This window comes from Micromys minutus (assembly GCF_963924665.1).
Source record: "Micromys minutus genome assembly, chromosome: 18".
Lineage (NCBI taxonomy): Eukaryota > Metazoa > Chordata > Mammalia > Rodentia > Muridae > Micromys > Micromys minutus.
The window spans coordinates 21,364,110-21,379,460 of NC_137953.1; the positions used below are offsets into that span (position 1 = coordinate 21,364,110).

General features: G+C 36.6%; 1 protein-coding gene across 1 annotated transcript in view; it reads right to left on the reverse strand.

The window, feature by feature from the left end:
- Positions 1–15,351, reverse strand: part of CCSER1 (coiled-coil serine rich protein 1) — a gene marked incomplete at both ends in the record, with an annotated part of 925,644 nt that overhangs the window by 609,442 nt on the left and 300,851 nt on the right.

A 15,351-nucleotide genomic window follows, 5' to 3' on the forward strand; every position in this document is an offset into this window, starting at 1 on the left:
AGCACAGAAACAGAATAATGTCCACTTCTTGAGAAGAACCACTGATGCCCAGAAGTGTTGCTCAGTGGCTGAGAGAACATTTAATGGACTGAGCAGAGTGGGAAGAAATTAGGTTAATGTCAGTGGTAGCCTTTCCTTTATATGTCTTCATTTCCCAGACAAGAGGGATAAAATTTTGCCTTACCACCTTCTCTTTGACATGATGTTATCTTCTCACAGACCCAAAGGCAATGGGGCTAATTAACCATGAATTGAGTCCTCTGCTATTGCAAAAAAAAAAAAAAAAAAAAAAAAAAAAAAAAAAAAAACCGAAATAAGCATTTCCTTCTTTATGTTTATTTTTTTCATTTTGTCACTGGAGAGCTGGATAAGACAAGCCAATGAAAAACAAACAGAAACAAACAGAAACCCCCACAGTTCTCATGTTAAAGTGACTAACGGATAGTTTATTCTGGAGCCATCATGGCCCAGGAAAAACAGACTTATGTTACTTCACAGTTGAAGCAGTTATATAAAGGTTTTGCAGTTTTACAAAACAAAGGGAGTCTTAAACCAAGGCAAGTTTAGAATCCTTCGGTGGGTTCATTAGAGAAACAGTTACTGCTAGGTGGAGAGATATAGACTATAAGCTTGAGATGTTATCTGATGACACTCTTAGCTCTTGAATTCAAAGACGTTATGCTAAGTCAATAGATCTAAAAGGTTTATCCCAATTGTCACAAAATTCTAGTTTTGATATGGACTAGTGCAAGGAATTGCTGCTCTGGAGGGCTAAGTCTAGCTTAAGATAAGGTGATTAGTCTTGGGATCTCAGACACTTCAATCTCTCCACAGTACTGAATTTCTAATCAGTGGATCATTCTCTGAAGATAAGGCTTTTTATTTACTAGTTTGTGTTCACAGAAAGAATATTTAATTCCTCTATAGTTCTTTCTTTTTTTAGTAAAGTCATTTGACTGAGGTACTTTGTGAGGTTTTTGGTTGTTAATGTGTTTGCTTTGTTGTTGTTGTTTTTACTAATTATCATTTTTCTACAACTCCTTATCAAAATGTATACAATTTTCAAGGTTTCCTATTCATTCACTGAGATTTATTGAAGATACAGCATTGAAGATACAGCACAGATAAACAAGAGGAGCCAATAAAATGCAACTTATCCAGCAGTAAATCAAACAGCACACACATTTAAAAGGGGTCTAGTCTTCTGGGAAAACACAATGACAATGACAATTCTTTACCATCAAGTTAAGAGGAAAGAGGATGTAGACAGAAGAGTGTTATTGTTCACCATTTGAACAGAAATGAAGGTATCTGGAAGTGTTGTTCAAATTACTTAATAATAGTAGTTAGTAATTAATCATGACAAATCTTTGGTATCATATGTATTAGGGAAACATACAAAGTATTCATGAAGAGAGAAAAAATACCTAGCAAGAATTTAAGAAAAAAGATTAACAGAAAGTTATATAATCCTCCTGGAAGGGGAAATAAACACTATCTCACCCCTAACCGAGAAAAGATTTGCAATTGATACCTGATGAAGAGACAATGGTCACTGTTCTTCAGGAGAATGACATTGGGTATATCAACCACATACCAGTGTGAAACCCATGATCAGGAGTAGTTAGAAAAACAAACAAATAGACAAACAAACAAAAAACACAATTGTTGGTTGGTTAGTTCTGATTTTTGTGGATTTTTTTTTTTTTTGGTTGAGTTTGGTTTGATATTTTTGCCTCATTAGGTTTTGTGTTGTTGCTTGAGAAAGAGAGAAAATGAACTTGAGTGGGTATGAAGGTGGGGAGGATCTGGGAGGAACTAAGGTAGGTAAAAATACAATTAAAATATATTGTAGAAAATTTTAATAATAACCAACAATAATATATATAAATAAAAGCAAAATATGGGAATGCAAGTACCAAGTAACGTACCCTGTAATATTAGGTTCATTTTTGCCTTGTAGATGCTCCTTAACCATCACATGAAACAACTGAGCTGCTCCTGGTACACTACCATATCCTTCTCACTACAGTACTCGTTTGCCAGTCTGACACATATTTTATTCCTTTTGAGAGTAAGATCTATACCTTCCTCATGTTCATAGCTCCACAGGATCTTACATTATACCCTTCCCATTGAAGGATTGAGTAGATATTCATAACTTAAACACACTAGTGCAATCTCATTAGCATCCACTGCAAAACACATTTAAATTCCCTTAGTTCAGTACAATATTAAAATCTTTAGGTTTTTCATTTCTTATTTCAGGATATTTGACCACACTGTGAAACCCAAGATTTATTTTATTTACTGAAAGAAACAGTTTCTAGTTGTCCTGTGTCTCAGCCCTTAGCAATATCTTTAATCCTTCTGGCTAGAATACAGAAACACCATTTATCTCAAAAAATAATGTCAAAGTTAGTTTGAAAAAGAAAGCACCCATATTTGAAAGTAAAATTTAGTTGAGTGACAAACAAAGTGACAAATCAGAGAAAGATTTGACAAAACAGGATATGTGGTGCCTAGTACTCAAAGTCAATATGGATTCATTACCTACATGCAATCTGATTCTTTCCTGCTCCCTTCCTTCCCTAATAAGTAACTTTCTATAGCCAATCACAATTGGGTATCAACATTTACATAATTTCACTTTGAAGCCAAGGAAACCTATGAGAAACCGTTGCAATATTCTGTTCTAAAAGAATTTTTTTAATACTGGGAAAAAAGTCTTACCCTGAAATTACTTGGAGTTTTAATATATTTGTTTTTAGTTTACATAAGATATTCATATTTGCACCTTTGAAGATGTACATACTGGCATTGTATGTGTCCCACATTTCATTATTTTAACTAATATTCAGTGAGAGACACTTAAGGAAACTTAAAGAGTACTTATATTTCTGTGAGTAGTTAATGAAAATCTAAGGCATCCGGAATACTTTGCAAGGTGATTTTTGGAGACTATAACATAGACACACGCACACACACACACACACACACACACACACACACACACACACACACCCAGTAGTGATGGGAAACAAAGACAGTGAGAAGACATAGAAAAAAGAGGGAGACAGAGAAAGGGCGGTGTGAACATGTACTTCTTGCAGCTCTCTCTATTGATATTAGAAGTACTAGAAAATGGCGTTCATAGTTTTCCATTTTAAGATAAAGCTGTTGAGTTCATTTTATGTAAACATTTCAACATTGCCAGTTAAGATTACTTAATGCATTAAATAAAACTATTGAGAACAGAAATAGGAACTGGTGGAGTGAGACAGGGACCCCAAGGCAGTAGATCTCAGAATATCTTGATGGAGACTAGGAATATAAAAGAGAGTTCTGCTTCATTTTGCATTGTTATCTCCTAATTAAGCCCCTCGGCTTAAACGCCACTCCCAATTAATGACTGAGACAGAGAGGAGGCACCAGACAACTTAGGTCAAATGGACTATCCCATGCCCTTTCTTATTTCACCCTAGTCACTGTCATAAGTCCTGTCAAAAGCTCCAAGAGTATTTTGCAGGACTGCTCCTGACACAGGGCAACTTTGACAATCACTGTCTATCTCTCTGTTTGTCCTTGTCATTGTGTGTGATAGATCTGTAATATGCTTCATTGTTCACAAATTTCATTCTTTAAATTTGTAAAATAAGAACCTAAAAGTCACGAGGCTTAGGGTAGGTTTGACAGCTGTGTATTTTCTTGGAACCTGGATACCTGAAGAAAACTCTGTGATTATCAAAGCAGCCCAATATTCCCTATGACTCTTAGTAATAATCAGGCATATTACATGATATAAAATATAAATCTCTAAATGATGAAAACTCAAGCCCTGAGAGCAAGCCATTCTTTCATAGATATCAACATGAAAACACTTTCTTCTCTGACAGAAGGTGGGGACCCCTGTGGGTGAATTAGGCAAAAGATGAAGAAGTTGAGGAGGAGGGCAACCCTAAAGAAGAGCTTGAGTCTGTATTAACCTAGACCCCTGAGATCTCTCAGATACTGAGCCAACAAACAGGCAGCACACACCAGCTGATATGAGGCCCCTAACACACATATAGCCAAGGACTGCTGGGTCTAGACTCAATCAGAGAAGATGCACCTAACCATCAAGAAACAGAAAATTGGACATAATGCTACCTGAGGACCCATCTATACCATTCCTGGGCATATACCGGAAAGATGTACCAACATACACCAAGGACTCATGCTCCACTATGTACATAGTAGCCTTATTTATAATGGCCAGGAGCTGGAAAGAACCCAAATGTCCTTCAACAGAGGAATGGATATATAAAATGTAGTACATTTACACAATTGAGTACTACTCAGCTATTAAAAACAATGACTTCATGAAATTCTTAGGCAAATAAATGGATCTAGAAATTATCATACTGACTGAGGTAACCCAGTTAGTTACAAAAGTGCACACATGCTATGCACTCTCTGATAAGTAGATATTAGCCCAAAAGCTCGGCATACCCAAGATACAGTTCACAGACCACATGAAGCTCAAGGACAAGGACAACCAAAGTGTTGGTGGTTTAGTTCTTCCTAGAAGGGGAAACAAAATACTCACAGGAAAAAAGAAATACAGAGACAAAGTGTGACACAAAGACTGAAGAAAAGGCTATCCAGAAACTTCCCCAAAACAGACACTATTGCTGATGCCAAGAGGTTCGTGCTGAGAGGATCCTGATATAGCTGTCTTCTGAGAGGTTCTGTCAGAGCTTGACAATTACAGAGGAGGATGCTCACAGCCAACTATAGGACTAAGCATGGGGTCCTCAATAGAGGAGTTACAGAAAGAACTGAAGGAGCTGAAGGGGAGTGCCAGGGTAGGGAAGCAGGTGGGAGTGGGTAGATAGGCAGGGGAGCACCCTCAAAGAAGTATGTGAAGGGAGATAGGATAGGTGAATTCAGAGGGGAAACCAGGAGATATAAATGAGGAAAATATCTAATAAAAAATTAGGATATTAAAAAATTAAAAAACAAAAGCAAACAAACAAAAACAAGGAACAAATAGAAATGTGAGACCCCAGGGACTAGGGAGGCCTGGGTAGGGGGTGGGAACATCCTCTTAGAGATTAGGGTTTCGTGGAGAGAAGTATAGGATGTGGAACATTCAGAGGGTGGACCAGGAGGAGTATAAAGTCTGGACTATAAAAGAATAAAAAAGAAAGAGTAAATTTAAGAGAGAGAGAGAGAAAGAGAGAGAGAGAGAGAGAGAGAGAGAGAGAGAGAGAGAGAGAGAGAGAGAGAGGTAGAGAGGGAGAGAGAGAGAGAAAGAAAAGCAGAGTTTGGAAACAAGAGTATATGTTACAAAGGTGTGAGCACCAAATAAACAGCCCAAATGAGCAATGTCACACTGGGTATGAGCACTGAAATCCAGTGTCAGATTTGATATCTAGATTTTACATAGATCTGCTTGGCATAGGTCTTTATAACAGTGTATAAAACTATGTTCTCAATCGAATTTCTAGGATACGGGTGGAAGTTCATTTTCCTTTCACTTTTTATGTCTACTGGCCTAACAAAGTTTCTGCACATACATTATTTATTCTCCAAACAAGTTTTTGATCCTCGCCATCTGCTACTTGCTATGCTAGGTCTAGTAAGCATATAGGTGATATGTAAGATGGACACTGAAAGGTTAAATACATGTACATCATTGTCCTATTTTCTACTCGTAAATTGTTCATGTTCTCTGAAAGTATTTTATGGCACTATTATGTAAATGGAAATACTAAATAAACATAATAAAACATTATAAAAAGAAAACACAGCTCTTATTCTCCAAGGGTCCTAGAGATTATTTGTTCTGAAGCCAAATATGAGTGACTCTGGCCTGGGGATACAATTCCATGTTTAAACATGGAAGCAGTTTCATAAAATTTTTATAGTAAGAGAAGAAAGAAAATTACAAATCAAGCCACTTTTCAAATACATTGGTGGAAAGAGTAAGGATGTGGTATAGAGAGCAATCTCAGCAATAGGCTCAGCCGGTATGTGATAACTCACCCTTTTAGTTGACTAAAAGTAGGGTCTTATTAGTTAACCCATTTCAATTGGTTCCCCCTCTGTAGTAACAGGAGGTTAGGTCATACTCAGAAGTGGGCACATACATGATTGTAAAAGACACTCAAGGCAGACAATTAGTCTCTGAACCTGCCACATTCTGACCTCTCCACGGCCATTAACATTCTACTCAGAAAACCAGTGTTTGCAGACACATGCTTGTTCCAAGAATCCTCACTCACTCTAACTTCAATTATATTAATTTGAAATTATATTAATGTATCTCATTATTGAATAATTGACCATAAAATGCCAGAAAACGCTTATGGTTTGTAGATAATAATTTAGTGTTAGAAAAAGTCATATTATGAATTATTACAAAGTTGTAGCAGACCATAGTAATGCTATTTAATGTTTAGAAAGAAATCGATCCATAACACATTAAATATTTTATTATGTGCTATAAAATCTTGGCTTTTAGGTAAGATGAAAACATTGTATAGAGCAGGAAGCATATTATAGAAACATCACCTTCTTGTTGCATATAATTTGCCAAACTAATAACAATAATAGGCTCTTTTTTCCTCTGTTTAATTGTATAAGGAAAATCAATAGGCCTTTCATATATAACATCCTTTTAGGTGGTTCAACTTCTTGATTGTTTTATTAAACAAAAACTAGAGTTGACAGTGTTTCTATATCTAGTAGTCATTTTCCAAAATCTGTTGGCATTTCAATGGAGTTTTGTTTGAAATTTAATGGTATAATTTGGCAATTATTCTTAGTATTACAGAAGAAAACATTCTGTGTGTATTTTTTAAATTTTTATATTATGCTCAGAAGTGTCACACACTTCCCTCACTTTGAGCATCTCCCAGTAAGGAGTGTTAATGAAATCAGGTTAATGGATTTGAGTAATTTGAATCCAAACATAACAAGAATTTACTATTTCATGACAGATAGTAAAAGATGAAAAAGCTAATAAAATGGACAATAATGCAATGGGAGTGGTATAAACCAAGTATGCATCCAAACCCTGACACTATTACTGATGCTATGTTGTGCATGCAGACAGGAGCCTGGCATGGTTGTCCTCTGCGACTTTTGGCCAGCAGCTGACTGAGACAGATGCAGATACTTACAGCCTGTAATTGGACTGAGGTCAGGGATTCTTATGGAAGAATTAGGGAAGGATTGAAGGAGCTGAAGGAGATTGCAACCCCATAAAAAGAACAACAGTATCACTAACCTGAACCCCTAGAAACTCCCAGAGACTGAGCCATCAATAAAGAACATACTTGGACTGGTCTGTGACCCCTGTCACATATGTACTAGAGGACTGCCTCTTCTGGCCTCAGTAGGAGAGGATATACCAAATCCTATGAAGACTTCATGCTCCAGGGAAGGGGGATACTGGAGAAGATGAGAAAGGTGAGGGTAGGTGGGTGAGATGCAGTCTCTCAGAGGCAAAGGGAGAGAAGGGGGAGTTTAATAGCTCTGGGAGGGGAGACAGGGAAGGGTGTCAACATTTGGATTGTAAATAAATAAAATAATTTAATTAAAGACATTCAAACAACAACAACAATGAAATGGGCCTAAATAAGAACACAAGAAATTGGAACAGTGGTTAAATGCAGTCTGTAAGAGTCTAAGTTATTCCTGACATCAGTGACCATTATTCATCTGACACGTTCCTCTGGATCAGTTACAAACTTGTGATTTGTTAGAACAGCAATGTAGAGAGTCCACATGCCACATTTTTACCCAGACTCTAGTAAGATGAAATTAGCAAAACATAGGAGGACTGTATGTGTTTGCTGAGCCATTCATTGTAAGAAGCTAGGTCAGTTAGCAAAGGCATTTCCCCTTTTCTTTGTGCTTCTTTCTTCTGATGTGAAGACATCTAACACCTACATGAGACTTTCAGTGTCAATTGACATAGATGCTGTAGATGAAAACAGAACACAATGGGAGTCACGGCAACACAAGACACAGAGAGCAACCCAGACCTCTAGAACATCTAGTTTCAGAATGATCTTACGTGTGAGATGTAATCAAGGAATTAAATCACTATACAAATTTTATGTTTGTATAGTTTTTCTTGTTTTGCTTGTCTTTTTTTAATGAGTGAGTGGGGTGTCTAACTAAAATAAAGAACTCAAATGTCAACAAGATGTACATATCAGAGAAAAGGTTAAATGCATTTGAGTAGAAAATTTAATACTAAAGGGAAAAGATGGCTTTGGGATGAGTGATCTCACTGGGGATGGGTCACATACAACTCAGTATGTTTTTCTGAAAGAAAATATATTATCTATCTAGGTTACTCTGTATATTTATCTTTTAAAATGCTTGAGATATAATCCATGGCCTTTATAATCAGTCAGCCACCATATGATATTTCCAGTCTTCTCTGGCTAATGCAAGAAGCCAGATCAGTTATTGTCTCAGTCCCCTAACATTTTAGGGTTACTTCTTCAAAGGAGTGATGATGAGAGAAAGAGACACAGTGGGCTAGGAGATTTAGGGTAAAAAGTTTCAAGAAAGTGACCAATTTCTCTCTTGGATAAAAATGAGAAATGTGATTAGACTTGACTTTGCCCCAGGCCCAAAAGTGCCAGAAAGGTAAACAAAAAGTGTCTTTTCTTTCTACTCAGACTGAGGCTGAAGATACCAGGAAGGAGAGTTGTGTTAGTTTGTTTTGTTTACCTTGTTTTTTTTTTTTTTTCATTTTTTTTTTCTCCTGGAAACCCTATGGAAGATATGACTCACCTTCAGGATGTCAATGGATTGACCAGCTCCTCAACATTCCTGTTTTGTTTTCTTTTGTTTGTAATGCAACACAGATTTCCTTACTCCTAGGCAGTGAGGGACAATGCTGTTCTCCTCCCAGAAGACCCAGCCTTCTTGCAGAAGTTCTGTGTTTTCTCTCTCACTTAAGTTTTCTATGATAAAACTCTTTCTCAAACTCATCTGAAATGTTAAAAATTATATTGCATATCTTCAATTTTAAAAGAAAAATCTATATAATGACTCTTAATGATCCTTTAAACTCAAGGATTAGAGCCTTTCTCAGCTGGCAATAGAAACAGTCCTTGCTACAGCAGATGGTAAAAATTGCGGAGACTCACAGCTAGACAATAGGCAGAAAGATCTTGGGACCCTCACCCCTAAGTGGGATTTCTCCATCAAATTTCTCCTCTCACAGTTCAGAGAGCCTCATAGAAGACAAAGCAGAAAGGTCGTAAGAGCCATAGGGATAAAGGACAAGAAAAGAAGGCCTTCTAAACACAGCAGGACTAATGTGAAATGATGAAACGTATAGCCTAACCCCTCTAATGAACCCAAGCCATCTCACTCTAAAGGAGCCCTAACTCCCTCTCCTAAGAAGCCCTAAATACCTCAAATTACAGACCCTGCTTTCTGCAGGTAAATAGGTAAAAGGTCACACCCCTTGCTGTTCCTGAGCCTGCTTTCTGTATGAAACTGGGTAAAAGAGCATAAAACAGGCCATTGGATACTCTAGCCCAGCCTAGTAAGTTAACAGGAGATAAACTGACCAACTGCTTACTGGCTCCTGTAAACTGCATACACCATAAGAACCCCCTCCACGCCCTAGTGTCATATCTTAACAGCCATTGTCACACCCACCCAAGAGCCTGCGCAAGTGTGGACTTTGAGAACATGAATGGTCCCCAGAGTTAGATAGTTTAAAATGATTGGTTTGTGATTCGAGGGCTTTGTTGTGAACTCTATAAAAGCAGTCCTGGTTCTGCACTCAGGATCCGAAGTCCTCTACCCCTGCATGGCGTAAGACTGTGGGCCCCAGTACACTTGGAATAAAAATCCTCTTGCAATTTACATCAAGACTGCTTCTTGTGAGTGATTAGGGGTGTTGCCTTTCTTGCAATGAAGCATGGGGGTATTTGCTTTAAGAGTCTTCCATATGAACATAAAAACTCCTGCAGGAATCTACAGAAGATCCTTTGCATATACTCAATGGCCTCCAACTTAGTATTTTTATGGGAAATCCTAGTGTGTGATCTCCAATTCTTGTTCCTTCTTTAGAGCTATTTTTCTTCTATTGGTTGGTTTATCATTTTCTGTTTTATCCTATTACATTTCATTATATATTTTAATTAATTAATTGATTAAAAACTAGCCACTAGGGTAAAGGTTGACAACAGAACCTTCATTTATACCTACTTGAGAGGGAAAAATCAGTTTTCTTCAGTTGGGTGACATTGGGTACATCAACCCACTTGAGGACTAGCTGAACAAAATAGAGTGGAATCCACAGTTTTAAAATGTTATTTTATTTTTTTTTTTTCTGGCTTTTGTTATTGCTAATTTGGTGGGTTTGTTGGTTTGTTTGGTTGGTTGGTTTTGGGTTTTTCTTTGGAGGTGTGTATTGTTTTGTTTATTTGGTTTAGTTCTTGTAATGGGTATTGTTGTTTTGATAAAGAACTTAAAACTGGTTAGTAAAGGGACACAGTGGAGATTGGTTCTAATGCTTTGTCTTAATTTAGCTCCCAGAATCACATCCTAATCAGTGCATTCAGAAACCAAAGGAAGCCTGACCCTACTTGGCTCTGATTGGGAAATAAAGTTGTCAGTAGCCAATGGTTGGGCACTGTGAAAGGGGTTGGGCATTTAGATTAAGCAACTGAGGAACGAGTGGAGGGGATTCACCATGATTGAGAGACTGAGGAATTAGATGAGACTCTAAAAATTAGATCTCTCTCTCTCTCTCTCTCTCTCTCTCTCTCTCTCTCTCTCTCTCTCTCTCTCTCTCTGTGTGTGTGTGTGTGTGTGTATGTGTGTGTGTATTTATGTCTGCATCTGTTTCTTATTTGTGAATCTAGAGAGCTCTTGGAATGATATAGCATTCTCAAAATTCTATGGGACCCAAAGAGATTTAACTAATTTGCCACTACATAAAGAGGATCTAGAAAGATTAGTGGGAGGCAAAGAAAACATAAATAAAATGTATTTAGATTTAATATTTAAAAAAAATAAAAATAACAAAAAAATTTAAAAATCTATTTAGTTCTGTATAAAAGTGTGATGCCTCAAATATATGAGATAATCTTTGCTTTATGAAAAGAGGACCACATAGCTCAAAATAAAACTTAAAGGTTAACAATGATGTCTCAAAACTGTATTACTCAAAATGAGCATGATTCCCTAATGCCAGTCACAAGCAAATGACCAAAAACTCAATAAGTACATCAATAATTCAATAAAAACGTCAAATTCTTCAATATCTACTTAACAGTCTATTAACTACCACTAATTGTTGATTTTTCCCTGGGTCCTTAAAACATTATTTATAGAGATGGTTTGGTATTTTTTTTTACCCTCAAGGAGCTCTTGAGAAAAAAGTAAACACCATATGTTACACTGTGTTAGGACAAACTTATAATTACTTACTCAAGTCAATAGGTAATTTAAGTCAGAATTAATATAAAGCTGTTTTATCAGCAGCTGCTCTCAAACTGCTTTTACCACTTAGAAAAGTATTAAACTATGTGGCCAGCACCCTAGTTATACAATATAAATACACTGAAAACACAAAGGTTTTGTTGGAAAAAATAATTCTATTTTTTTTTTACTCAGGCTTTAAAACTGACTTATAAAACTTAATATTATGACATTTAAATGTGGCTTTATGGAAGTCTGTGTCTACTCTCTGTATGTGTACATCTTTTAAAGGCAACTTTAGAGCAATATGCAAACATATTGACATAAGGACAACTTTTTGCTGGATTTTCTAAAATCTCTGCATTTAGCATATGAAGTGAAATTAAGCAGATCTGCTCCAAAATATTTTCATTAGAAATGATTCCTGACAAAAATCTAATTGTTTTTCATCCATATTTGTAACCATTCTATCAGAAAATGTTGTTGTTGCCACAGAGAAATAGTTAAAATTAGATGCTTATTGCTAATTGACGTTTGCTCATGTCAAAATAGATACAGACAATTATCTTTAACCAATAGTTATACAACATTAAATATTTACATTTACTACATTTTACAAATATGCGTCCAGAGACGACACTGGATTCAAGATGAAACCATTATTCAAATATTTTTTAAGAATTATTTATTTTATGTATAAGTACACTGTAGCTGATCTGACCTAAGCTATATTCCAAGTAACTTTCATTTGAAAATTTCAAATGAGGATTGTTAACAAGAGAAGCACCTAATTGTAATACGATTACAACATAAGTCGAATCCCAAGGCAAGCTTTCTTTTTGCTCTGATGATCTGTTCATCTCTTCACATTCCTATTGACCTCATATCACTTATTGATACCCCATAGACAATAAGGCTTAGGGGTACCAGAAAAGAGCACATGGTAAAGATACAGTGGTTAAAGCTCTTCTTTGGAATATAAACATCTAGGACAGATTTGGAGCTCAGCAGCCTGCACAGAACTGGGACCTTTACTCAGTGTTGCCAATGATCTCAAGACTTCATTGTTTTTATCTGTAAAATGAGACAGTGATCTCTGTTTTATAAATTAGTGATTTAACGTAGCTTAGCAAATACTTTCCAGTACCACAACTCAGGAAAAAAATAGTGAAGGTGCAGTTGGTAGGAATGTATCTGTCAGGCAGACATTGCTTACCAAACCAGTGTTAGGAAGACAGCAGCCAGTTTCTACAGCACAAGATAAGACCTTGACAAAGAACAAAAGTGTGACTTGGGATTCCCTCACACTGAATACAACGCTTGTAGTTAGGTTTTGCTGAGCCAGCCTGCAATTTTCAGAAGAAGGGATAGCCTAAAGATGGTTTGGTAGCTGAAATTCCTTGTAAAATTAAATAATTTTTAACAAAATATCATCTCATCTTCATGGGTAGGGTAAGTGGAGGAGAAGTGACTAGAAATCACTGATTCATTTAATTGGCTGTGTACTCTGCACTTGTCCTAAAGAGTGGTGCAAAGAGCATAAACATCTGTATCTATTCAGAAGGACCTAAAAATAAAAAGAATGTAATTCTATTTTCTCTATCAAAACCATGCCAGGTACTACAGGAATCTAGAGATCTTCACACAAGAGGTGAGATGTGTTTGGGCATTAGTGAAGAGTAGAAGTTAGACAAAAAAGACAAGAAAAATATACCACTGTTAAATAACAGGCCATATACAATATGCATTTTGTGTTAATTAATATTTTGTTTTGTATTTTTATTATCTGTGTTAATTAATTAATGTCTTTGTATTGATAAATTAATAATTATAGGGCTAATTAATGTTTTCCCCAAATGTTATATAACTGCTCAAACACTTATGAACAGAATGACAATTCACTAGTGAGTAATAGAATTAGATTTCACATTATGGTGTTGCTGGTCATTGTAAGCAGAATATTACCTATTGTCTCCATCTTGCAAAGATGTGCCTGGTGAATGGGAATGTGACCTGTGAATGAAATCAAGGTTGCTAACCAGTGAACCTTAAAATTGGCTATCTGGATAGACTTGGAGAGGAAACAGGGGGCCTCAAATGTCAGAAGGGGAAAAGAATAGGGCAGAAGGATTACATAAGGAAAACTTCTGCAAAGGTTAATGTAAAATGCTGCTGAGATACTCATTAATTTAAAAATCCTCTATAATTATGATTTTAATTGGAATACCAAGAGTCTATATTCTATTTAGAGCATATGCAGATACCAAATCAACAATTACATAGTATAAATCTATACATCTTTTACATTTTTCTTGATCAGGTCTACTTGATATTTTAATGGCTGACAGATTTCAAATAAGGCTGAGACCCTATTCTGAGGAATTTATGCTCTAGCAATATATACAGTTTTCTTTATTTTGAGTCTGTCAACTGGTTCTTTTGCCTGCTTCTTAAGCCTTACTTTCTGCCAGGAGCCAAGAGAATTAAGAAATTCCCTTATCCTGAGTAAAATCATTTTACAAAGACCTAAGCTAAGGTTTCTTTTTCCCAAGATAGAGACCTTTGTCCAGAAATCAGGTGATATCTCTGTGGTCATGTAGTTAGCTGAATAGAGGGGCCACCCAGGCAACAGATCCTGCTTGGCAGAACCTTCTGTTGCACCCGGGAAGTGCCCCTCCCATGTAATTCTCCCTGTGTCTTTAAAAGAAATGATCTTGGCACATAATAAGCTAGAGTTTGATTAGCACTTTCAGCTTGCTCTCCTTCTTTGTACCTCTTGTTCCTCATTTGACTGTCCCTCCTCAGGTCTACATTGATGATGCACAGGCCAGGGTAACTTTCTTCATAAGAAAAGACTTTTGTTCCTGGGAGGGTACATTGTCCCAATGTAAGGAAATGCCAAGGCAATGGATTGCAAAGGGGAACAGAAGGGAGTGCACCTTTGTGAAGGCAAATGAAGGGGGAGGATGGGAACAGGGCAGGGTAAAGGGATAACATCTCAAACGTAAATACAGAATATCTAATAAAAGGAATATATAAACAACTAGAAAAAAAGAAAAGAAAGCCTAGCTTACATGAAATACAGATCATCTTCCACCAGCTAGAATGGCCCACGATAGCACATCACAGAACACTTATTGGCTCTGTGTCTTCATGTCTAGCTTGACACTTGGACTGACTTCTGATATGTCTCTCAACATCCAGTTGGAACATTTTGTAGTTTCCCAGGCTCAAATGAAACCAGTACCATGATTTCCTGCAGCTTTCTTTAATTAGAATAAAATATGTCCACCACTGCTACTAGTTCCTAAACTCAATATATAGTTTTAAGGCTCAATATAGATTTGCTCATTGTTCTGACAAGAGGGGAGAGAAATGGGGACAATCCCCGACAGAGAAAAATGGCAAGTGCAAGTCACAGACAAGCTATTTCCTTTACTCCTATAGATCTTACTGCCAAAGTCAACCCGCTCAATTTCCTTCCAGTGCCACTGTCCCATCTCTGGAGGAGACATGTAATGACAAAAGTGAGCTAAACCAATCAGCTCCAGTCAAGTTACAATGTGTGTCTTAAGAGCAAGACCTAGCTACATGATAACTTTATTCTTGAGACCGCACAACATAATTTAAAATAATTTCACATAGTGGCACAAAAATTGTGCATTCATATTTTCCATCCAACTTTCAGGCTTGACTCCATCGGTCTGTCCTCACAAGCACCCTACTGAGCCCTTATAAGGTATTATAATATTCTTGGACAATGTTATAGTTACCAGGAAAAACAAAACAAAACAAAAAACCAAAAAAAAAAAAAAAAAAAAAAAAAAAAAAAAAAAAAAAAACAGCCATTCCCAGATTGTTTCAGTTAAGATCTAAATAACTGTACTCGATTCCATATTC